General features: G+C 37.7%; 1 protein-coding gene across 1 annotated transcript in view; it reads left to right on the top strand.

Annotated features, from left to right (window-relative positions):
• TRPC6 (transient receptor potential cation channel subfamily C member 6) overlaps positions 1 to 26,758 on the top strand; it is a 155,521-nt gene that overhangs the window by 2,355 nt on the left and 126,408 nt on the right. The gene's annotated exons all lie outside the window — the stretch shown is intronic.

Below are 26,758 nucleotides of genomic sequence, written 5' to 3'. Positions count from 1 at the left end.
ATCCCCTTCCCCAACCCTGGGCGTTTAGGTTGAGACAGAGAACGTTGAGGTTAAGGCAGAGAAATAGAACCTCTAGGCTTCTGCACTGGTGGTGCGAAGCTTTTACTGAGAAACAAGACTGTTACGGGTGCAGGTGGGGAGACTCGAGAACTGTAGAAAGGATTGTTTGCAGTGGGCTTCACGTACTTCGGAGACTTTGTCGGCTTTTTTGGGGGAGGGGTGGATGGTGGAGGGTGAAATAGGGAAGAAGAAAAAAGTCTTCCCTCCTCCACAGGCCTGTGACTGCACGTGCAGCTAGCAGATAGCGTTTCTGTCGCTTTGCCCCTTTTCTTAATTGGGTAGTCAAGTTTCCTGACTTGTCACAGCCATCCACGTGCGGTTTCCCGAGGAAAGCATTTCTCAGCTCTCTAAGCAGCTCTAGGGGGAGGGGTGTTCCACCCCATGCATGGACCCTCTTGATGGCTGGGTGGCCCTTAGGGGTACTGGCCAGGGCTTCTGGAGCCAAGAGCCGCTCTGGATCCCTTTCGAAGAGCTGAGCCCCAGGTAACAGTACATCTGCCCCCCCCCCAAGATAAAAGACAAAAGTTGGAACTGGTTCTATTCATCCGTGGGCTATGGACTTTTAAAACATTGACTGTAGCTTACTTTTTGCCCTCCTTTTTTAAAAAACAATTGAGATGTTTGCGTACCATAAAAATCCACTTTAAAAGTGAACGGTGCAGTGGTTTTTAGTATATACACAGAATTATGCAAGCATCACTGACAGCTGTAGCATTTCAGGACATTTTCATGTTCACTTCAAGAAAAAACGTGGACCTAAGGTTAAATTGGAAAATATTTCTATTTCTCATAGTTCAGGGCTTCGCAAACTTCAACAGGCATGAGAATCACCTAGGGATCTTGATAAAATGCAGACCCTAAGTCAGATTTTAGGTACAGCTGGGGATTTTCCATTCCTAACAATCTCTCAGATGATGTCGATGCTACTTGTCCACGGTGCACACTCGGGTAGCAAGGAGACAGATGATAAGAAAAAATAACAGTAGAAAGAAAAATAAATCAGTCTTGGATATTCTTAATGCGGCCATCTTCAAATTTGCTTTGTCAGAGGGTATATATTTAAAATTTAGATGGAGTTCTTTTTTGCTGGCTGAGACTTCCAATCTACTAAGCCTGAGGGTTTTATGTTAGGTAAAGTTACCTGCAGGCTAAATTAACTTTAAAACGCCATACCCCTTTTTAAAAAGGAACACAATCTTTTTTATTTTTATCACCAGATCACCCAATAAACAGTTTTTACTGTGTTCATGGGAAAAATAATTTGATTTAAACAATTGTGGTTATTTTTTATTAGTAGCCATAGAGAAATAAAGTCAGAATTCCAAGTTGTACTGAAAACTTTTTGCCACTGCTTTCTTCAAATGTGGTTTACTGCCAAATTGATTTATCTAGTTTTTTTTTTTTACATTATTTGCTATTTAGAGAATAAGCTTTTTCTCCCTTAGTTCCGAAAATACAGACCACTCTTAATAGATGGACCTGAGCAGCAGAGAAATGAACAGAAATTCTTTTTTGTGTTTTCAGTTCATAATGAGCACCCTTTGTCATGTTGGCTGAATCATACTAGGTTGGAGTGGACCAAGTCCCAGAATCGAATTAGTCAAATTAGTCTCGTCTGAGTCTATTATCTCCAAAAGAGTCTATAGTTATTTTTCATGCACTGTTTTCTCTGGCAAGGTGGTCTTTTTTTTCTTCCCAGTTTAATAATCAAGTAACAAAAATGTAACCAATAAACAAAACTATTTCATAGCTATGATTTGTGGGAATGGACTAAATAAAATTACTTCTCTGGTAGAGAGTATAAATAAATCCTTCCATATGCTTTTGACATTGTGATTTAAACAATTTCATATCTTTTTGCAAAATTGAAGGTGTAATATTCATGAAAGTGGCAATCACTAGTAGATTTTGGTATATATATTGCCATTTTCCCGAGGAAACCCTGGTGGTGTAGTGGTTACAAGCTATGGCTGCTAACCAAAGGGCGCTCCTTGGAAAGTCTATGGGGCAGTTGTACCCTGTTCTATAGAGTCACTATGAGTTGGAATCGACTTGACAGCAACAGATGTTTCCCCAAACTTGAGATTTTTCTTGTAACATCCTAAATTTTTGTAAATTGCCATTTTTGTGGGATAAATTCTATGACTCTTAAAAAAAACTCCTGTTTCAGAGTTTACTGATGTAGAAAGATCTTTGCATATATTCAAGCAGCTTTTATTGCTGAAATTATGGTAAATTAACTCAGTTGAGAGCAATTAAATATTCTCAGGTCTTAATAGTGTAAGTAACAACATTTGGAAATGGTGTTTAGGGAATTATTCAAGTTTTCTTTTTCCAACTTTTCACTTGGAAATCAGTTAATCGTTCTATTGTGGTCAGTTTGCAATGGTGATTAGCAGGATAGGATCCAAGTCCTGCCAAGATCCCAGAAGGTGTAACACAAAGTTTCTTCATTTACTCAGAAAATATGCTTCTAAGAAGTCATCACTTTTGAACATAGGGAAGAACCCTGAATATAAGAAATATCAAGCACTTCTAAATTCTCAAGATCGGAAAAACATTCCAACTAAACTTTCTTCGTGAGAAGTACTCAGTGACTAAGTAATTATGAATAATGAGACAGTAAACTGTTTCTAAACTAAAGCTTTGGCAATGCGATAGACTGAGATTATCTAAAAACCTTATGTTTACAAACATCTAGGAATACTGGATAAAATATTTAAAGTGATTTTAAAACATTACCCAATTCTAAAAGAAATAGAGGGAATTACCATGTGCCGAAAACAAAGAAATGAAAGCCAAAGTGTAGACTGAACTGATGCTGTGGTTGGCTTTGGGAGTTAGGGTTCTTGGTAATCAAGACACTGGAGGCTGTTGTCCTTGTGGAGAGAAAGAAACTAAGGTCTTGGTCTCAGACTAGGCAGAGAGTTGGAACCAAGACATTCCTATTCCTGTAAGGACTGTTAAAATAGGCCCTTTATTTTAATGAAAAGTTAGGCTAGAGAATACGCCTACCAGCTCGAGTAAGAACAAGAAACATTAATAAGAGGAGAAGCAATCTTCGACTAAGAATTTCGTTCCTTGGCTTGCATGGTTTTTCTTTGTTTTGTTTTTTGTTGTTTTAACACTACCTAACTGACCTTTTTTTTTTTTTTAACGGACCTAGAAATTCTCTAAGGAATCCTCTAATCCTTAGAGTATGGACTCAGGCCTATGATTCATTAAATTATTATATACTTGTTACCTCTCCCTTATTTTTGCCTCCGTATGTCTGGAATATATGTCTATGCAAGCTGAAAAACACCCCTCAGGCTGCTAGAAAAGTAAAACGCAGTACCACCAAAGAATGGTACCAACCATGTAGACTGCCAAGAATTTTTAGGAAAAAGTAAACCCTGATAAATATATACTCACTAAAATAAATGACAAAACATATAAGGAAGCAATCAACCATGAATGAGAGTAAGCAGATTATACAAACCATAAGTGAAAGTTAGTATAAGACATAACAGCAGTATTGGATCCTTAAGAAGCTGAGATTGTTGTGGATGGGATTCTGTCCCCCCAATATATGTCTTCTAAATCCTAACCCCTATAGCTGTGAATGTAATGTTTTCTTTGTGATGTTAATGAGGTCGTATCAGTGTAGCGTGTTTTTTTTGTGTGTGTGTGTGTGCTTTAGGTGAAATTTTACAACTCAAGTTAATTTCTCATTCAAAAATTCATACACACATTTTTTTGTGACATTGGTTGCAATCCCTGTAATGTGACAGCACACTCCACCTTTCCACCTGGGGTTCCCTGTGTCCATTTGTCCAGTTCCTGTCCCTTCCTGCTTTCTTGTCCAGCTTTTGGACAGGAGCTGCCCATTTGGTCTCATATATTTCATTGAACTAAGAAGCATGTCCCTCACATATACTAGTCCAAAGGACTAAAGGACCACCTGAACCAGAGACTCCACCAGCCTGAGACCAGAAGAAGTAGGTGGTGCCCAGCTACCACCAATGACCACCCTGATAGGGAACACAGCAGAGTCTCCCAGACAAAATAAGAGAGAAGTGTAGAACAGAATTCAAATTCATGTAAAAAGACCAAACTTAATGGTCTGACAGAGTCTAGAGAAACCCCCAAAACTATGACCCCCAGATGCTCTGCTTACTTAGAACTGAAGCCATTCCTGTAAGGTGTTTCTTAAGCCAATCACTTTTGAGATGTAAAAGAGCAGATTAGGCACAGAAGAAAGCAAGCAGGAATGTGGAAAGGTTGATGTCACATGGAGATTACCAAGAAACCAAAGAAGAGAAGCTGAAAGAGACAAGGGCTTTCCCACAGGGTGAATAGAGAGAGCTTTCTCCTAGAGCTTGTGCCCTGGATTCAGACTTATAGCCTCCTAAACTGTGAAAAAATAAATTTCTTTTTGTTGAAGCCATCGCTTGTGATATTTTTGTTACAGCAGCACTAGATAACTAAGATAATATAGCAGCATGGAAGAGAATATAAAATTATTGCATATAAAATGTCAATATGAAGGAAGAAATCAAACCCTAAGAACAGAACAAGACTTATTTAAAACAACAAATGTTCTAATAGATAGAACATCACTAAATAAAAAATGTAGTTATTGAAATAAAAAAACTCAATGGAAGGGTTAAACAGCAGGTTAGGCAGAGCATAGTTCAAGATAATGCCCAGCATGCAATATAGAGACATTAAGCAATGGAAAATATAAAAAATATTGAGTCATGGAATGAGAAACTAGGAGCTCCAGAAGGAGAGAATACAGAGAATAGGAGAAGGGCAACATTTGAACGGATGATAGGTGATAATTTTCCAAAAATGATGAATTCTCATGCTCAAAAAGTATAATTATTAGTGGGATACAGAAAAATAAACTCAGTTTTAAACACACTGTATTGAAATGGCAGAACACCAAAGATAAAATATTAAAAATGAGTAAAATACAAGGGATTTGAACCAGTAAGTTTTAAAATTTAAATTACTTAAAATAGAAATGCACTCATAATGTATTTTGATGTTTAAGTTATATAGTGCGTAGCTTGTGAAAGCTGTTTTTTTTTCTTTTACATGAAATTATTGTTTACACTGTAGTTCTTAACACAGTGTTTTATACAAAGTAGGTGCTTGATTGCTGACAGAATTTTTTAAATGTAGATATCCCCTATTTGACATGACCAAAGAAAAAAGACTTTTTTAGTAAGTCATGGATCCATTAAAAATTTGGTTTATTTCAGGAGGATTTTATATTACCCATTGATGAAACTTAGGACTCACTCAGACTTAGAACTGCTGATTTAAAAGAATCAACCTACTGTTAGAGACCACAGATAAATAATATCCCCTAAATCCAACCTTCTTCAAGCAAAATAAACTCAGTCACTTGAACACATTTACTTATAGATAGAGTGGTGGTGATAAGGGAATGAAAAATTCAGACCTTGGGCTACAAAATTTTTTCTGTCGTTATGTGCTGATAGAACAATTCCCTCTCTTAAAGAAGTTAAAGATTGAAGTAAGAGTATGGACCTGGCTTGTGAATCACAGTAAAAAAAATTCTTTCTCCTGTATTTTAGATGAAGGTTTAAAGAACAAACTAGTTTCTCATTAGACAGTACACCTATTGTTTTATGACATTGGTTAATAACTCCACGACTTGTCAATGCTCTCCCTTGTCAACCTTGGGTTCCCTACTACCAGCTTTTCTGTTCCTTCCAGTCTTATAGTCCTTGCCCCTAGGTTGGTGTGCCCCTTTAGTCTTGTTTTGTTTTATGAGCCTGTCCAATCTTTGGCTGGAGGGTGAACCTTAGGACTGACCTCATTACTGAGCTGAAAGCGTGTCTGGGGGCCATACTCTTAGGGTTTCTCCAGTCTCTATCAGGCGAGCAACTCTGGTCTTTCTTTTTGAGTTAGGGTTTTGTTCTCCATTTTTCTCCAGCTCTGTCCAGGACCCTCTATTGTGATCCCTGTCAGAGCAGTCAGTGGTGGTAGCTGGGTACCATCTAGTTTTACTGGACTCAGTCTGATGGACACTGTGGTAGATGTGGGCCCTTAGTCCTTTGGACAAATTTTCCTCTTGTATCTTTAGTTTTCTTCATTCTTCCTTGCTCCTGAAGGGGTAAGACCAGTGGAGTATCCTAGATGGCCACTTACAGGCTTTTAAGACCCCAGACACCACCCACCAAAGTTGAATGTAGAACATTTTCTTTATAAACTCTGTTATGCCAATTGAGCTAGATGTTCCCTGAGACCGTGATCCCCCCAGCAATTCGTCCCTCTGGGAGTTTGGATGTGTCTATGGAGTTTCCATGACCTTGCCTTCTACAAGTTGTGCTGGGTTCCCCAGTAAATCACATTATAGGCTTATTACCTCTCCTTCATTTTTTGCCTTCATATGTCTCATATATGTCTATTCGAGCATCTGTTAACACTATTTTTACAGTTATTTATTCACATATCTCTTTCCCCCATTAGACTGTAAGCCTCCAGAAGTGTGGTTATCCATCATCCTACACTTGCCATAGTTGGCTAGTAAATAAAAAAACAAGTAGAAGGTACTAATTAATTTATTCCTCAACAAAGACATGGTCCTTTTCATCAATATTTATCCTAATAAGGATAAAGTGGTGCTGGCTATTTTAAAGCAATAGCATCTGGCAGAAGGTGAGTCTCCACATGGAAGGAGGTATCTACATCTTATATTCCAGCTGCCTGTCCACTGAGATTCGCCTCCTGGGGGATCTCTCAGTAATCACTGCTGTCACTACCATGTTTTCCTTTTATTCCTCTAGCCCCAGTCTCCTTTAAAGTTGTCTATGTGCACCTAAGATGAGGCTATTTGTTTATCAAAACCAGTTGCCATCAACCCCATATGTGTTTGAGTAGAACTGTATTCCACAGGATTTTCAATGGCTGATTTTTCAGAAGTAGATTGCCAGACCTTTCTTCCAAAGTGCCTCTTGGTGAACGTGAACCTCTAACTTTTCAGTTTGTAGCCAAGTGCATTAAAGCTTGGACCACCCAGGGACTCTTGTCTCTTTACCAAAACCTGTTGCTGTTGAGTTGATTCTGACTCATAGCAATCCCGTAGGACAGAATAGAACTGCCCCACAGGGTTTCTAAGGCTGTGATATTTATGGATGCAGACTACCACATCTTTCTCCCATGGAGTGGCTGATGGGTTCGAACCACCAAGCTTTCAATAAACAGCCAAGCACTTAACCACTGTGCCACCAGGGCTCCTTTGTAAACCTGTTAAATGCTCAGAGGTAACCAAAGAGAATTAACACACAGACGAAACTCTTAGCTGGCTGTAACTGCTCATCCAGTTCATTTTTGGAGCCCTCCTAAGGCCTGACTCCTGCTGAGCCTGAGTCTTTGTCCAGCTAGCAGAGAGCATTCTTCTCTCCCATCCGCACAGCATTCTCAAACAATCAAATTATCCCTTAGGAGTCTAGCCCAGGCAGAGAAGGGACTCCCCTCTTTTTCTCCTGTCCAAGATCTGCCTTTCAAACTGCATTTATTTTTCTATGGTCTCCTTCTTTCCTGGATGAATGACATTAGGTATGTCCTCTCTTTTAAAGAAAGACCCCACCACTTACACAAGTGCAGCTTTACTGTCTGGCCCCAAACGGACAGTCACATCACAACATGACAGCTGAGGAACAGTATAAAAGATTTCCAAATGAATTCAAATAAAATAAACTCATTTTCTTACCAGAACATATTCATTAAATGAGAGATAAAATCAAAGAAAGCTTGTGTTATATCATGATTTCTTATACGTATGTAGTAGTTTAGAATTCAGAGAGAATTCAAGTATCTGTCATGTCCTTTGAAACAACATCTAAGAACCTGGACCTTGGCTAAGAGTTTGTAGTTTGGAAACTACTCTCTAGGGAAAAGCAAGGTTAACAATCACCTCTGGAAACCCTACCCTGCTCCATTTGGGAATCAGCATTTTCCCTAGCCACTTGGATTAACCCTGGTGGCGTAGTGGTTAAGTGCTATGGCTGTTAACCAAAGGGTCCGCAGTTCAAATCCGCCAGGCGCTCCTTGGAAACTCTATGGGGCAGTTCTACTCTGTCCTGTAGGAGTCAGAATTCACTTTGGAATCGACTCGACGGCACTGGGGTTTTTTTTTTTTTTTTTAATTGGATTAATGCTGAGTTTCTTATAAGTAATTGCTTTGGAGGTCTGTGTTATGTGTGACTGAAACCATGTAAGCTCACCTGGCTGGAAGTAATTAACATCCCTTGGTAGCAGATATTATCATGAAACATTTTTTGGGGGGGGATCAGCGTTCTAGGTTGTGGCGTTATTGCCAGATGTGCTTAAATGCTCACATTTATTCTGTAACCGAATGTTTGTTTATGGCTAGGAAGACATTACATAAATTTTTGTAGACAGTTATGTTCTTTGAGTAATAAGAAGTAACTGTGTAAGACAATTCATCTTTGCTTCTTGAAGGGTAGAAATCATAAAAGGAAAACAGTTTCTTGAGTCTATTCTTGTTTTTCTCCCTCTCTCATGTAAAATGCTAAAAGTAATTGGATCCAGTGGGATATAATTACCATTTGTGATTGCTCTTTGTTTAGGCACCTTCTGCCAGCTTTCAGTACATGGGAAGGTGCTCATCTATATGCCAAATTTCAGTTAAACTTCAGCATCTAAAATTTGGTATGCTGTTCAAGGCTCTTTAAACCGTTGGAATGGATTGAATCACATTCCTTCTAGAATGTCTGTCTGTTTAGAGCAGCGTATTGAAATAAGTGTCACAGATATCTGAACAACCTCTATGACTGGGGCATAACTGTTCTCTACTTAATTCAGGCACCTCAGCCAAGACAAAGAGGAGAAACAATGTTAAAAAGAAATATTTCCATTTCAATGCAATTTGCTATTTCTCTATAGGACTGTTCCAAAACATTTACACATATTTGGGAGGACTAACATTTTTTGAATACCTATTGTGTAGCAAGTTCTTTGCTAGTCATCATACAAATACGTTTGTTCCTCAGAGCAGCCCCTTGAGGTGGCTATTTTTTTTTTTTTTAATGTACGTTTAATAAATGACAATGGTGAAATTGAGAGATGTTAAGCAACATTCAGAAGGTTACACAGCCAGCAAGTTGTTTTCAAGTGGGCAAAAGCGTATACCTGTCAAATAGTGCTAGCTGGGACTCCTGAATGGAAGAGCTGGCAGGGTGCGGTGTTCCCGACTCTCTCAGCATCCCATATAATCAAGCTTGGCCAGGCTTAGCTGGATGCAAGGTGGGTGGTGCTCCTGGAGGGCACACTCATCACTCCTGCTCCTCTCCCTTTCCATAGGTACTTGGGAGCCACAGGTTGGCTCTGATCCACTGAAACAAGATTCCTTGTGCTGTGCTCATTATATCTCAGTCATGTTCCAGGTTGCAAGGGAGAAGACAGGAAGAAAAGGTTATGAATAGTGTTAACCGGGTAGAATCCTAGGTTCTTGCTCAGCATGACTCGTATTGGCCAATAAGCGAGAGACCGAGGTGGAAGAACAGGAAATACACCTTTATTTCTTTGTATAAGGAAAAGGAGTCAGTGGGAGCTGTTGCTGCCAGGACTGCTCTTCAAGGGCCGGTAGGCAAGTTACTTTTAAGGGGTTTACAAGTAGGGAGTTCATATAAGTTATGTGAACAACATTCTTAAATCACACTATACAGGCGCTATGGGGTTTACATATAACCTCCAAGCAAAAGAAGGATTCGAATGCAAAGCTGGGGAAGAGGAAGCCCAGCAAAGGAAACAGGATTTTTAATTCAACACTGTGGGGGAGGAAGCTCAGCAAAGAAAACAGAATTTTTAATACAGCATCGTGGGGGCTCTGTCTCAGTAGCAGCAATTCTGCTCAGCATCCCTACCTTCTCTTTGTATTGAAATCTTAGCTACCCTTGAAGGGCAAGCCTTATGTTCCATTTCTTCTTTTTATTTATTTATTATTATTTTTAAATAATATTTTATTGTGTTTAAGGTGAACATTTACACAGCAGATTAGGTTCCTATTTAACAATTTATGCACAAATTATTCAGTAATATGGTTACATTTTTCACAAAGTGTCATCATTCTCATTTATTCTCTTCTGGTTGTACCATTTCCAGTATTCTAGTTTCCTGGCCCCCTTACATTCTAATCTTTGCTTTAGAATAATATTTGTCCATTTGGTCTCGTATAGGTGGTTTTTTAAAGGAGCTCATTGCTCATGGGTGATACTCTTTATTTATGAGCCAATCTGTTATTTAGCTAAATGGTGACCTCAAGGGCTAATTTCAGTTTAAGGTTTAAAGAGTGTCTCAGGGCGATAGTCTTGGGGAGTTGTCTAGTCTCAATCAGTCCAGTAAGTCTGGATTTTTTAAGAATTTGAGCTCTGTTTCACATTTTTCTCCATTCTCTCAGGATCCATTTCTTGTGGCCCTGCTCAGAATGGTCATTAGTGGTAGCCAGGCACCATCAAGTTCTTCCAGTCTCAGGGCAGATGAGGCCATGGTTCATGTAGACTATTAGTCCTGTAGACTGCTTTCTTCTCCGAGTCTTTGGTTTCCCTCTTTCTCTTTTCTGGATGAGTAGAGATCAATAGTTGTATCATAGATGGCTACTCATAAGCTTTGAAGACCCCAGACACTGTTCACCACATTGGGATGTAGAACATACCCTTTATCAACTACATTATGCGAGTTGACCAAGTCGTCCCACGAAAGTATGGTCCTAAGCCCTCACCAGAAAACCAATCTCATGAGGTGTGATTATGTTTAAGAAGTATCTGTAACTGTGTCCCCTATGTGATTTGTTATATATATGGATATACAAGCATGCACACATACCTGTATGTATATATGCCTATAAATACATTTATCTGTGCACACATAGAAATATATGTACCCACATATTCATATCATACATATATATGCCTATGTACATATTTGTGTAACCACACAGATTTTTTTTATTGCTGTTGGTGATGTTTCAAAATTATATTCGTCATGTCCTTTACCAAAAATATCCTTTTCTCTTCCACACTTTTAGTGACATCATTTACCTTGATCAAGCTGTGTGGACGTCACCCACTCTCAATGCTACTTTTCCCATCACCAAAAATAATAAGTGCCTGCTGTCTCAAGAGTGCTTCTGCCTCTCTCCCTTCCACCCATCCCTTACTTCTTTCACTAATTCATTTATCTATTTTTTAATTCATCTCTGTTGACCTTATATGATTATGTACAATAATAATAAAAATAGTAGCTAACATTTATTGGGCTTTGATGTCCTAGGTTTTTCCTTTAAGTGCTTTATAGGTATTGACTCATTTAATCATTTTAACAAACCTTTTATGTGATATGTGCTTTTACGATTCCAATTTTATTGATTAAAAAAAAAATACCACAACAAAGAGAGGTTAAATGACTTACCAGAGGTTACACAGCTAGTAGCTGGCAGAGATAAGAAAAAAGGAGATTTCATCTTATCATTTATTTCAATCAGCAGTGTAAAAAAAATAGGATTTGAGAAACTGACAATCTTTGTCTCCAATGGAAGAACATGAATGTACCAAAACCAAGTAGTCTGTATATTACTTATTGATTCTACCAAATGATCCACAACTGATCATGACTTAAAGAGTACCAGAGACAAAACTTTCTTTTAATTCTATCGTGTGGATGGGATTGTTTCTATGATATAATGCAGTTTTATCAAAGATTCTTATCTGATATAAATGATAGTGTGAAACTGGAGATATTATTGCAGGATTAGAGTAATTTATTTGAAATCATTTTACATGGAACCCATCTGAATGTGTATATTGCCAGATATCAATTACAGTATGTATAATCTTGTCAGGATTGATTGCCTATTCAAGGCAATATCATGTTTCATTTACAGCTGCTCTGGTTTGCAGCACAAAGAACATTTTGTCCTAACATGTAGCAGGTTAGTACCAAACCCTTGGCCAAAACTGGTAAGAGTTTTCTTCATGGGAATTACTAACAAAATTATCTTGAGAGTTATAATAAGAACTGGAAATGACATGACTTTTAAAGTTATTAAAAAAAATTTTTTTTGGGCAGTTAAGCTAAAACTCATTTTTATTCTTACAATGTTAGCTTCCTTTGAAACAGAATTTTGCACTGGGTGGGTTGAAGGGCGGCAGTGGTGACTATGAATGGCTGATCCTTGGGTAGCGTGAGAATCCCTATTACCACCCAGAGGAGTGGTTTCTGCAGGAATCCTTTTTTTGAGGGGCTTTCAAGACCAGACAGTATGTTCTATCCTGAAGAGTTAATTTCATTCAACAAATACTTGTTTATGTTCCTTCTGTGTGGCAGGCACCATATTTAGGAACAGTGAACATCAGATTTCATTAAGTCTAAGCTTCTATTCATTGTAACCTACCCTGATATATATATATTTTATAATTTATCTTATTTTTGTTGTTATTGTTGAGAATATACACAGCAAAACATTCTAATCCTCCTTTTCCCAGTTGTTTCTTTTCCATTAACGTAAACTCACCGCTTGCCAAATTTCCTATTTAGTCTTTTGAGTTGCTGAATTTGATCCCATATAGATGATCTTTGGAAACTCTGGTGGCGTAGGGGTTAAGTGCTACAGCTGCTAACCAAAAGCTTGGCAGCTTAAATCCACCAGGTCAATCAGGTAGTACTACTCTGTTCTATAGGGTCACTATGAGTCGGAATCTACTTGATGGCAGTGGGTTTTTGGGTTTATGGGTATAGATCTTAAAAGAACACAGTGCTCAAGGCAGACGTTCTTTACTAATTAAGCTAAAATACAGTTCGGTTTTAAGAAAACATCAGAGCATTTTTTTGGCTTAAGGTTTAAAGATAATCTCAGAGCAACAGTTTTGGGGATTCATCCAGCTTCAGTGGTTCCAGAAAGCCTGAATTCCATAAGATTTTGAAATCCTGTTCTGCATTTTCTCCTATTTGATCAGGATTCTTCTATAGAATATTTGGTCAAAATGTTCAGTAATGGTAGCTGCTGTCCTGATATTTTATGTTCCTTTAAGAAACCTATTAAAACATCTCTTTATGGTTAATTAGATATGTATTAGAATCATGTGTTACTCTTATACACATATAAAAAGGAAAATATCAGCAAAATTAATTCGTTAAGATATTCCTACAGCTCCTTCACGTTCAGGAATGGACTCTCTTCATTCACTCTTCAACCCACAATCTTCGGTGTTCATGTTTTTCCATATGGTATTGTCCTCTGTACCAAAAAGAACATTAGTGATGCATTTCATTAAAGAGCCCAAAGAACCCATGGAATATCAAAAAGCTTTTGGTACTAGGCAATTTGACTGGCTTTGTAATTGTATGGAAATAACTCTATTGACTAATAGTTCCAGAATTTTGCTAAACAAGTCTGATTCATCTCTGCTTCCTACATACTCTCTGCCCTCCCTAACTCATACATACACAAGCACAGACATACCCACACACATTTATTTCTTAGGTTTGTAAGGAATGCTTTACAGCTGTTTCCAGGATTTATTTTCCAGCCATTGAAATTTAATTCTAAAACTTTGGATGCCACTGCTTTTTTTTTTTTTTTGACTTTTTTTTTTTAAATTGTGCTTTAAGTGAAAATTTACAAATCAAGTCAGTCTCTCCTACAAAAACTTATGCACACCTTGCTATGTACTGCTAGCTGCTCTTGCGCTAATGAGACAGCACACTCCTCCTCTCCACCCTGTATTCCCTGTGTCTTATTCAGCCAGCTGCTGTCCCCCTCTGCCTTCTCATTTTGCCTCCAGACAGGAGCTGCCCACATAGTCTCATGGGTCTACTTGAGCCAAGAAGCTCAGTCCTCACCAGTATTGTTATCTGTCTCATAGTCTAGTTCAATCCCCCATCTGAAGAGTTGGCTTCGGGAATGGTTCCAGTCTTGGGCTAACAGAGGGTCCAGGAATCATGACTTCCAGGGTCCCTCCAGTCTCAGTCAGGCCATTAAGTTTGGTCATTTTACGAGAATTTGAGGTCTGCATCCCACTATTCTCCTGTTCCATCAGGGATTCTCTGTTGTGTTCCCTGTCAGGGCAGTCATCGGTTGTAGCCAGGTACCACCTAGTTCTTCTGGTCTCAGGGTGATGTAGTCTCTGATTTATGTGGCCCTTTCTGTCTCTTGGGCTTATAATTACCTCATGTCTTTGGTGTTCTTCATTCTCCTTTGGATACCACTGCTTTTAATGCTTGTACATGCACTGGCAATGAAAACTGTCACAGTAATGACTGACACCTGACTGACAGCAATTAAAGATGGCTTAGATAATAAGATAAACTCCAATTCCAAAGAAATTAAAATGGGAGAAACGTGTGCCTTAGAGTCAATGAAATATGGTGTTAATTGTGCTAGAGTTAGTGTAAATGGGAATGATTGCAAGGGAAATAATATCTTTTATGATCTGATTAGAATTTAATAGGTTTGGACTTCATTTTCCAGCCGACTTTTAAACACAGATAAGTTCATGCCACTCTTCTACCTTATTTACATTAGCGTATTTGATCCTCAGAGCAAAGCCGTGTTGTAGGTAATGTCATTTCCTTTTCTAAATGAGGAAACAGAAGTTCAGAAAAGTAAAGTAACTTCCCAGAAACTTGCGGCTCTTAAGTATCCGAACCACTATTTGAACTCAGATTCAACTGTCGTTGGTTTATTTTGACCCTCGTAGTTCTGCACTGGGTCGCAGTGATAAAGAGATCGGCTGTTAACCAAAGGTTGGCAGTTCGAATCCACCAGCCAGTCCTTGGAAACCCTATGGGGCAGTTCCACTCTATCCTATAGGGTCACTATGAGTTGGAATTGACTCAATGGCAGTAGGTTTAGTTCCACACTACTTCTCCTCCAGTAGAATGATAGCTCCATTAGGATAGGTATTTAGTCTATAAAGAGTGGCTAGCATTTGGCAGGGACTCAATAAATATTTGTCGGATAAATGAATTAATGCCTCCCTCACACAAGCGATTTCAGTGGGTTGACCTTAACTCTAAAATTTTGCCCTCTAGGGGCGCTTGTATGGTGTTGCTAGACCTTGCCTTTCGGGTGCCATGTTTTTATATTAGCCATTTCAGGAACATTACAGTATTAGAGTTTTATATTTTTGCAGCTCACATTATTTGATGCATTTTTGATAGCTCTGTTCATTCACTCTTCAACCCAAAATCTTCATCCCTAAAATGGTGTCTTTTCAATATTTTTTACTAACTCCACAAACAAGAAAATATTAATACAAAAACTTTTTTCCTTATGTCATTTTAATGGAACACCCATTGGAATATTTTATTAAAATGGCAAGAGAAAAGGTACTTGAATTTTTATTTAATTTAACTCGAAATGATTTGAAAAAACCCAACTTCCTGAGGTCAAAACTTATTATTTAAGAAAGTCTTAAATGCTTAAATGAAGTACACAACTTAAAAGCAAGAGAGTGAGGAAAGAGTGATTAAGTGAAAATGATCTAAAAGTCACAAATTATTGATAGTAAAATTTTTATTTGGACCAAATTGTACCTGGGCAAAACTTACAAAGTCATTTAGTAGATTTGCATTGTAATCTCTTTTCTAGAAATTAGGTCAATTAGTTTCAAATTGGATGACAGTTGCTCTTATGCCCAGATGGACTTGGAAATTATCTTCAACCTCATTTCTTACTCACAAGAGTCTGATACAGCCCTCGGGAAAAAACAGAGAGCAATATATAGAGAGATATATTACTGCAGGAAGAGAGTTGCACATTAAATGATGTGATCACAGGGGAAATACTAGGAACCTCATGTCTAAACATGTATACCAGGTGATTTGGATTGAAATATATTTAAATCAGTGGTTTTCAAATCTGGCTATGTATCAGAATCATCTGGATGATTTGGAAAAATATAGGACCCCTAAGCCTTACTAGAGTTCAACTGAATTAGAATTTCTGGGGGTAGGGCCTAGGAACCCATATTTTTAAAATTTTCCCAGATGATTCTAATATGTATCAGTTTTGAAAGCCTGTTGTTTCAGCTATTTTAGATTCACTATGAAAATCATAATTATAAAATGGACCTAATTTTAATCAAGAAAACCATTACTGTGTATTTATTCATACAAATTAACACAAATATGAGATTAGAAATTCCTTTTTCTGACTAGGATCCAATGACCAGATGTTATCAGAAAATTGGGAAATACTATAGTTTAATTCAGCAAATGCCCATTGAATATCTACTAGATGAAAGGTAGGAGCCCTGGTAGCACAGTGGTTAAGAGCTTGGCTGCTAACCAAAAGGCTGACAGTTTGAATCCACCAGCTGCTCCTTGGAAACCCTGTTGGGCAGTTCTCTTCCCTATAGTGTCACTATGAGTTGGAATCAACTCAATGGCAATTTTTTTTTTTTTTTAAATATAAAAGGTAAAGGAACCCTAGTGGCACAGTGTATTTCTTAAATAAAAACATAATACAGTGATTTCATATTTAAACTAGGGAGTAAAGGAATTTGTTTAACTTTTATTTTTATCCAAATGTTGACCTTCTTCCTCATTAAGAGTCTCAGTATAATCTTGAGTTCTGTAATTTCAGAAAATATAGAGGAAGTTTATCCTGTTTCAAATCACTCAAGATTTTATGGAGCAAAATCCCCCAAAGGGTGAATTTTCTGCTATTAACTAAACTTATTATCACTTAACTATGTTTTTTTTTTTTTCCCCTGATATTATAAGGTTTAAAGAATACTTGTTTTGAAATTGTACCTCCAGCAATATAGTGGACTAGATAATCTTGGAGGTCATCCTAATATAAAAAAGAACTAGATTCTTCATAAAATATATTTCTGTCCTCGCAGGCAGTAATGGAAATCTTCAACCCAACAACTGAATATACACATACACGCACGTATACACAAAGCTGTTGTGAGCAGTGAGCTCTCTTGAAAGATAAGAGTTTCTTAAAACAATGACTGTAAGACTATGACTTGTACCTAAGACTCCTCAGTTAATTCCTGGTCCTTGGGTTATCTACAAATCTGTGCTGTTTCATTATGAATGCACATTTAATTTGTATTAAATACACAAGAAAACAGCCATCATGAGTGAGAGTCAGTAGAATTAAAAAACAAGATACTAAATCTCCAAGGACTTCAACATATGGAGTAAAGATAAAAAACATAAAATAACTTTGCATGAATTGTATAAAAAAATAAAAGATGGCATCCCCAAAATAAACAAGCAAAGGAAACTATAAAAAATGAGCAGCCATATTTGAAAGTAAACAAAACCAACAAATACAACTTGCAGAAAAAAAAAATATATATATATAATTTAAAAAAATCAATAGATTAGAGCTATTTGTGGAAGATTAGACACAGCTGAAAAGAATTAGTGAATTCAAAGATAGAAACTAGAAGTTTTTCAGAATGCAGCACAGAGAGATAAGAAATGTAAAATGTAAGAGAGGTTAAGAAATATGGAGGCTAAAATGAGAAAGACTAGCTTACATACAATCAAAGTCCCATAAGCAAAGATAAAGAGAATGTAATTGAGGAAATAACTGGCAAAATAATGGCTGAGTACTTTACCAAAATTGGTGAAAGACATGAAGCTATAGACAGGAGGCACAACATATACCAAAGAGGATAAATAAATAGAAATCCACACCTACATACAGTGAAATTAAATTGCCAAAAATATAAACAACCAGAGAGAAAAATGCAGATCAGCTATCAAGAAAAGACATTTTTTTTTTTCCAGCAGATTTCTCAACAGCAATAATGAGAGACAGAAGATAATAGAATAATAAGTTAAAAGCCATGTCAAATTTGTGTACTCAGCAACATTTTCTTTCAAGGAAGAGGCTAAAATAAAGACATTTTCAGGAAAATTAAAAAAGAATTTATCACCAACATTGTTTTTGTGGTTGTTAAGTGCCATCAAGTTGGTTCCGATTCATAGTGACCCTGTGTACAACAGAACAAAATACTGCACAGTCCCATACCATCCTCACAATCATTGCTATGCTTGAGCCCATTGTTGCAGCCATTGTGCCAATCTATCTTGAGGGTCTCTCTTTTTTTCGCTGACTCTTTACCTTACCAAGTATGACATCCTTCTCCAAGGACTGATCCCTCCTAATAACGTGTCCAAAGTACGTGAGACTCTCGCCGTCTTCACTTCCAAGGAGCACTCTGGCTGTACTTCTTCCAAGACAGACTTATTCGTTCTTCTGGCAGTCCATGGTGTATTTAGTATTCTTCCCAACACCACAATTCAAAGGCATCAGTTCTTCTTCGGTCTCCCCTATTCATTGTCCACCATGCACATGAGGCAATTGAAAACATCAGGGCCTGGGTCAGGCGCATCTTAGTCCTCATGGTGACATCCTTGCTTTTCAACACTTTAAAGAGGTCTTTTCCAGCAGATTTGCCCAATGCAGTGCATCCTTTGATTTCTTGACTGCTGCTTGCTTTAATTGTGAATTCAAGTAAAATGAAATCCTTGACAACGTCATTCTTTTCTCTGTTTATCATGATGTTGCTTATTGGTCCAGTTGTGAGGATTTTTGTTTTCGTTATGTGGAGGCGTAATCCATACTGAAGGCTGTGGTCTTTGATCTTCATCAGTAAGTGCTTATAGTCCTCTTCACTTTCAGCGAGAAAAGTTGTGTCATCTACATATTTCTGGATATTAATGATAACAACCCTGACATACACCTTTCCTGACTTTAAACTGCACAATATCCCCTAATTCTGTTTGAACGACTGCCTCTTGGTCTAAGTACAGTTTCCTTGTGAGCACAATTAAGTATTCTGGAATTCCCATTCTTCACAATATTATCCATAATTCGCCATGATCCACACAGTTGAATGCCTTCGCATAGTCAATAAAACACAGGTAAACATCTTTCTGGTATTCTCTGCTTTCAGCCAAGATTTATCTGACATCAGCAGCGATATCCCTCTTTCCATGTCCTCTTCCTAATCCAGCTTAAATTTCTGACTGTTCCTTGTTGATGTACTGCTGCAACCATTTTTTAATTATCTTCAGCATAATTTTACTTGCGTGTGATACTAATGATATTGCTTAATTATTTCTGTATTCTGTTGGATCACCTTTCTTTGGAATGGCCATGAATATGGATCTCTTCCAGTCTGTTGGCCAGGTAGCTCTCAACATACTTACACTACATGAACTTATAAAAGATGTACTTTACTTCAGAAAGATTGAAAAATTATCCTAGAGAAAGGCTGAAATACAAAAAGAATGGTGAGCAATGAAATTGATAAATACGTAGGTAAATTTAAATTAATATTGTGTATTTAATAAGTAGTATAAAAAAAGTAATGCTTAAATTATGGGTTAAAAAAGAGAACAGACTAAAATACTGAACATTATCAAGTAAGCTGGTAGGAAGTTATCAGATTTAAAAAATTCTAAAGTCCTTGTGTTGTCCAGGAAGGAGTGAGACTTGAATGAAGTATGTATTGACAACTGACAATGTATACATATCCTGAAAAATGGGCAAAGGCACATGCAACTTTCTCCAAGCACCAGAAACACAGATGACCAATTATCATGCTTAGTTTTACTAATAATCTTGAAAATGCCAAAACAATCTCAAGGACATATAATTTTACACCACAAATTGGCAAAAAAAAAAAAAAAAAAGCGTTATCTGATGATACAGATCAATGAAACCCTATACGCAGTTGGTGGGAGTGTACACCAAAGGGGCATGATCTCATTAGAAAAAAAAAAATTGTCAAAACTTAGTAAAGGTGCAGATGAGAATATTTTATAACCCAGTAATCCCACTCCTTGGGATTGTTGGTGGTAACCCTGGCGGCTTAGTGGCTAAGAGCTACGGCTGCTAATCAAGAGGTTGGCAGTTCAAATCCACCACGTACTCCTTGGAAACTTTATGGGGCAGTTCTACTCTGTCCTATAGGGTCGCTTGTGAGTTGTAATCGACTTCATGGCAGCAGGTTTTTTGAAGATATTCAGTTTGTGTTTATCCTAAAAGAGTGTTGAACAGTTGTATATCCCACACATCTTATGTTACTATCTAAAAGTTTTCATCGTAAGTTTAGTTACAAAGAATGTTAATTGTTAACATACTGAGAAAATTAACATTTGTGAACAAAACTGTTCTATCCCTTTAAAAATGTATTTCATTAAATCTAAATGCTTTAAAAAAAAAAAAACCATTGCTGTCTAGTCAATTCTGACTCATAGTGACCCTATAGGACAGAGTAGAACTGTCCCATAGAGTTTCCAAGGTACCTCTGGTGGTACCTTTTGGTTAGCAGCCGAGCTCTTAACCACTATGCCACCAAGGCTCCCTAAATGCTGTAAAAAAATAAAAGCAATGTAATATTCATCACCATTAAACTACACAAACTCTTTTTAAACTAACATTTTACATAAAATCGTATCTCCATGTAATTTAACCCTCATGCTACATGTATTTTTTTCTTGATAGCCTTTTATTGATTACTCTATCAACATTTTCTGAGACAAAACAAAGCTACATAAATTAGTTTTAAATAAAATAATTCTCTGCTGCTAACTGAAAGGTTGGTGGTTCGAACCCACCAACTGCTCCACAGGAGAAAGATGTGGCAGTCTGCTTCCGTAAAGATTATGGTCTTGGAAACCCTATGGGTTGTGCTATGAGTTGGAATTCACTTGAAGGCAATGGGTTTTGGGTTTACAATCCTGTAGAAGAAGCCCTGGTGGTGAAATGGTTAAGCACTTGGCTGCTTATGTAGGGTCAGTGGTTGGAATTGACACATAGGCTGTTTGGGAGACAGAAGTAGTGATGCTTCTGTAAAGATTACAGACTAGGAAACCCTTTGGGGGAAGTTCTGCTGTGTCCTGTAGGGTCACTGTGATTCAGAATTGACTTGATGGCAACAATTTCTGACTCTCCTACGGGAGCCCCTAGGTGGTACGTGTGGGTCCTATTATCTCCATTTTAAAGATTAGGAAATGAAAGCACAGACATATAAAGTAACTTTCCCAAAGTCACATAAGTAATTGGCATAGCTGGAATTCAAACCCAAGCAATTTGACTCCAGAGTTTATACCCTTAATTACTACTCTATCCTCTTTTGGACAAAGTATTTTTAAGATCCATTCTCCAGTATCATAGTTCAAAGGTGTCAGAAACAAGGACAAAGGCACTTTTCCTATTATGCTTCTACTCACAACGGTAGATAACTCCCCACACAGAGTATGGCTTAGATTATTTTATTAGGCAAACTAGGATTTTTGGTATACATATGTGTGAGAAAAATTTAATCCACTTGCTCTAGAATTTCAGTTGTACAGAAATAAGCATTTTCATGTAAAGAGAAGAGTAAAAAGGAAAGAGAACAGAGAAAGAAATAATTTTAGAGCGTGTGATTTGCCAGGGAATGTACCCTGGAATTGTTCTGGGAATCATGGTGAAATCATAACTTCTTCAATTTAGGGACTGCCCCATATTGATGTTTTTTCTAAGTACGTAACTGCTAATTCCCATCCTGGCAAGTGCCTTTGAAATTAGGTGATTTCCACTGTAGTTGCTTATCTTCCTTTTGAATCTCTTTCTTTCTTCAGTTATAATCTTTATTTTAAAATCTCTTATGTCTCTTCTTCCTTTCTATGACCTGGCCTATCCATTTTCAGGAGGATAAGAGGAGGAATAAGAAGTCAGGATTAGGAGCCAAGATAGTCAAAGCAGGTTTGAATTTTTAGTGCCTCAGAATGGTTATTTCACCACAAATTCACTCGCCTAATCCAAGCAACCATGGCCTCCTTTTTGTTATGCCGTGGTGCGTTTTAGGCATTTGCGAGGTGTATTCCAGGCAGGCAGTTCATCAATAATAAGAGTTAAAGGACCACAATCTTAAAGGAATTACTTTTATTTAAAGTAAAATTTTTGAAATTTAAGTTACCCCCAAGATTCCTTTATATGGATATCCTTCCCATATGTTTTCCTGAGTGAAAGAGAGAGAGGGGTAAGAATTGTGTATAACCCAACTTATGCCATCTATAGGAAACCCCGGTGGTGTAGTGATTAAGAGCTATGGCTGCTAACCAAAAGGTTGGCACTTTGAATCCACCACGTGCTCCTTGGAAACTCTGTGGGGCAGTTCTACTCTGTCCTATAGGGTCGCTACGAGACGAAATTGACTCGACGGCAATGGGTTATAGTTATGGTTATACCATCTATAACCAACTCAGTCCCTTTAGGCTGACATCTGTCAGTTTATTAGATGTAGATTAGAAGGATATACAGGATGAGAACCACTGTTGTCCAACCTACTCAAGAATCTGCAACAAGTTTAAAAAATTAGGGGAGCAGGGCTTCCAGGTAAATAAATGGGTTAGCATAAAGCTTATGCATACAGTTTATAAGAATGATCATCCTAATTTTATATATTTCTAATGAGCTTGGTCATTTAGTACCAGCCTATAGTATATCCAAAACAACATATTAGAAGAGGGAATCACTACTGGAGACTTCTTACTTTCTATTACTGTCAGTTTGCATAATCTTTCTCCATAAAAATAAGAAACTTCTCAAATAGAATATTATTAGCGTAGGTGGAGAAGTCCCATAATCCTCAGATATACTTATAGCATTGATATCTTATTGGCAGCTCAGTATTTAATATAATGATTGACATTAATAATGGTACCATTATGCCATCAAAAGAAATAAATTAAGTATTCTGTATGTAATTTAAGAAAGGAGAGAAATACATAATTCATTTTAGAAAGTTTTTAAATTCAAATTAGTTAATGATAGTGAATGTTCTTATATGTGGATTAACTCACTGGCAACAATTAAATGTAACCTGAGGCTCTACTGTGGGACAACCCAGTAAACTGGCTTCTACAGTCTGTCTTTGTTTTCCGTCTCCAGCATTACCCTCATCATCTTCCTTGGTCTTTGTGTTCCAACAATAACTATAGCAGTGTTTCTGACTTCTGTGACTTTATCACATTATTCCATCTGCCTAGATTACCCTTGCTCCCTTTTTTGTCAGACACATCCCTTCAGAGAATTCTTCCCTGAGCTCTCTCTTTGCATTTCAGATGGAGTTGCTTCTCCTCAGAACTGTCATAATGTTCTGAGCAGATCTCTGTCATTGCTCTTACCGCACAGTAGTACAGGCAGTTCCTCGGTTTTGAATATCCAGTTGAAGGACAACTCCTCCCGTTGCCTTAGAGTCAATTACCAACTCATAGGACCCTATAGAACAGAGTAGAACTGCCCCATAGGGTTTCTTGTCCTTTAATGTTATGTAAATTTGCCCTCACTTTGAAATGATTGAACCAACCCCTACCCACAAAAAATTCTTCATTAAAACCACCTTCACTTCCTGCATGGGCAGCTTTTAAAGCACTGGAAAGACTTCAAGCCTTTTCTTGCACTAACGTAAGAGTAAATAGGAACCACGTGCACCTGTTCGACTTACCTACAAATTCTTAAAGACACAGGAATGGATCCCGTTTGTAACCCGGGGACTGCCTGTACAGTGATTTGTTTCTGTGTCTGCTTCATGGAGCTTTGGGGTATTCGAGAGCAGGGGCTAGGGCTTGGTAATACACCCATTAGTTGTAGAACAGTACATAGCACACAGAATCCAAAAATGTTTGATGGATGGAAGTATGGCTGCATGAATCAGTCTTGTCAACTGAAATGCCTAGGCAAGTAATGTGAATGAGTACACTAAGTCTGATGTAAAGACAGGGAGTGTTGGGGACATAGTGATCTTGACAGGATGCTTTATATAAAAATGGCAGTCTGGATTCAGCTCTGGCCAATTGTAGCCATGAGGCACTAGAGGCCAGTGTTCCTAAATCCTCTGATGTTTTAAGAAAAGCCAGAAATAATGTTTATGTGTGAAGTGTTCTGATTTTTAGAACACCAGATGAGCCAAGAGGACTATAGACCAGACCTAACCCACAGACCATTTTATTTTTAAGGTTTAGAATAAAAAGTCAATTTTCATGAAACCCTTAAATTAGAGGTTGAACAAATTTTGCTCGCTAATATGTCACCATAATGAAATCTACCACTCTATTGATTAAAAAAAAAGTTATCATCTTGGTGTCATACAGGTTTTATTTTTATTTCTCATCTTGGGCTGATTGATGATACTTTGCCACAAAGATACCAGCTGTTGCTTTAAAAAGGAACAATGAAAAAAAAAAAAAAGGCAGACTGAATTGATAGTAGACTTTTTTAACCTTATGAAGAAATAAGTCTTGAAAACTCACTGCAATAAAATCCATCCAGATTTCCAAGAAATTCTGTTAACTCCCTGTTTGAAAAAGCCTGTCTTTACTTAGAGGTCTGTCTATGATATGTCATGGCTTTTAAGGTTTAAAGTATTTATTCTGTTAAAATCTATAGTGATAACTTCTTAGAAAACCATTCCCTAGGGAATAGCTGGAATAGTGCACCTCAAAGTTTTATAAATAAAGTTTTATATTTATAAAAGTCTCAACATTTTATATCCCAATAGCAAGGAAAAAAAAAAAAACTGGTTCTCACAGAAATCTGGCACAGTCCACTGTAAGAACAAGTATTCTTTAACATCTGTTTTGCTTTAAAGGTTTGCAACTTATTCCATAATGTACTCATGTTCATCTGAAAACAAAATTGTTTTTCACCTCCCCTTCTTCCAAAACAATGTCATGTTTAACCATGACTTTGTATAACCTTAGGTCATGTCATATACTCAGGAGTATAGCAGGACAGGAAAAAGCTGATGACATGAATGAATTGATGACTATGTACAGGAAATATCAACTCAGCCACTCACCACATTCAGACCATGAGAAAATACACTGAGTACATGGGATCATTCACATACGGGAAACGGAAGTTAGGATAGCCAAGAGGAAGGCTTTTTAAAAATAGTAGAAGAGAAAGAAGGTTCTTTTCAGAGTGGTGAAAGAGTAGGATGCCACCTGGCAAAGTTGCTAAGAGAGTTATTTGGAACAGAGGAAGCAAAATGGAGCTCCCTGCCTGTTTCACTACCACTTGACACCAAGCCTAAAGCATCCACAGAAGGAAAGTCAGGTGCACAATCATGTATGAGATGCAGAGAATGAGCTCCTAAGCCCGCGACTCTCCTGTTCTCTGCAGTCTCTCAATGGCCTGGCACATGGTGAGGGCTCGGTGAATATCAGCCCACACTGTCCTAGCACTGAAAATCATAAGCAGTACTATCTAGGTAAGAAGTAAATGCTAATACAGGGTGGAACAACCGAAACCCACAGAATGAAATTCTGTGGCCTTTTTAAGACTCGGAGGCATAGAGGACAAGATTAGAAAGGAGAGAGAGGGGTGGGAGCCAAGGGGAGGGACAGTGTGCCTACACCTAGGGTGCAGATATAGGGCTGGGATCCACTGAGGGAGCCCCCAGCTCGAAAGCTGGGCCAGCTGTTATCTGCCTCGGCTTGGAGTTTAGAATAACTTTCTTTAACTTTTAGTTAATAACAAATTGTGTTGATCGGTTGTTTTTCAGTATTGTTTTTTTTTTTTTAATTTTTTCACACTGTGTGAAGCAGGTAAAGGTTGATAATCTACCTCTTCTTATTGCCTGACCCTGGGTAGTCACCAGGTGAAACTGGCCAGGGCACTGAGGAGAACCGTAGAGGTCAGTACCTCTTATTGGTGCTGGGACAACCACATGTTCCCAGTCTATATATGTTCAATATGTAGATTCATATCGGCACGGGAAACATTTAAGGATTCCAGCATAGTCAGGCTATTGCTTATTCTTTTAATAGATTAATTTTCCTTTGTTGTTCAACTTTGGAGAAAGCTTATGTGCCTAGGAAATAAACCAAGAATAACATGAATGCCAAAAAAAGCTTGAAAAAAATACATGTATGCAAATTTAAAACATTTCTTTTGTCCAGCTTCTCTGCAACTTATCCCTTAATAAAAGAGCAGAAGTGAAATAGAAACAATTTCCATTTTCACTTCTTCCTGTTGAGAAGACACATTGTCTCATACATCAATTTCATTGCATATACTGGTCCATCTAACCGGAAAACTGATCCTTCTTCCCCTTTACTTTTAGGCCCCTTTGAACCTTGATGGGAAACCCTGGCGGTGTAGTGGTTAAGAGCTACTGCTGCTAACCAAAAGGTCAGCAGTTCAAATCCACCAGGCACTCCTTGGAAACTCTACGCAGCAGTTCTACTCTGTCCTATAGGATCGTTATGAGTTGAAATCGACTCGACGGCAATGAATTTTTGGCTCCCTGACAAATTAAAAGTTGTCTCCCTTGTGAATTCAGTTTCAACTCAGGCAGAATTCAGTGTGTCTGTTTCTGTATTTTATTCCGCTCTATACATATCTCTATAGGCGGTGCAAACGGTTTGTGCACAACTACTAACCTAAATGTTGTTGGTTCAAACTCACCCAGTGGTACCCTGGAAGAAAGGCATGGCAATCAGCTTCTGTAAAGATTCGAGCCAAGAAAACCCTATGGAGAAATTCTACTCTATAGCACATGGGGTTGCCATGAGTTGGAATTGATTTGATGACAATGGGTTTGGTTTTGGTTTTTATATAGTTTTTAAATCAATTGTGAAAAGTACCCATGTGAACATTTCTCCCACAGAACTGTGAACACTTAGGGCA

This window comes from Loxodonta africana, chromosome 7 (assembly GCF_030014295.1).
Source record: "Loxodonta africana isolate mLoxAfr1 chromosome 7, mLoxAfr1.hap2, whole genome shotgun sequence".
Taxonomy (NCBI): domain Eukaryota; kingdom Metazoa; phylum Chordata; class Mammalia; order Proboscidea; family Elephantidae; genus Loxodonta; species Loxodonta africana.
The sequence above is the reverse complement of the archived record's forward strand: the minus strand, read 5'-3'. Positions and strand labels throughout refer to the sequence as shown.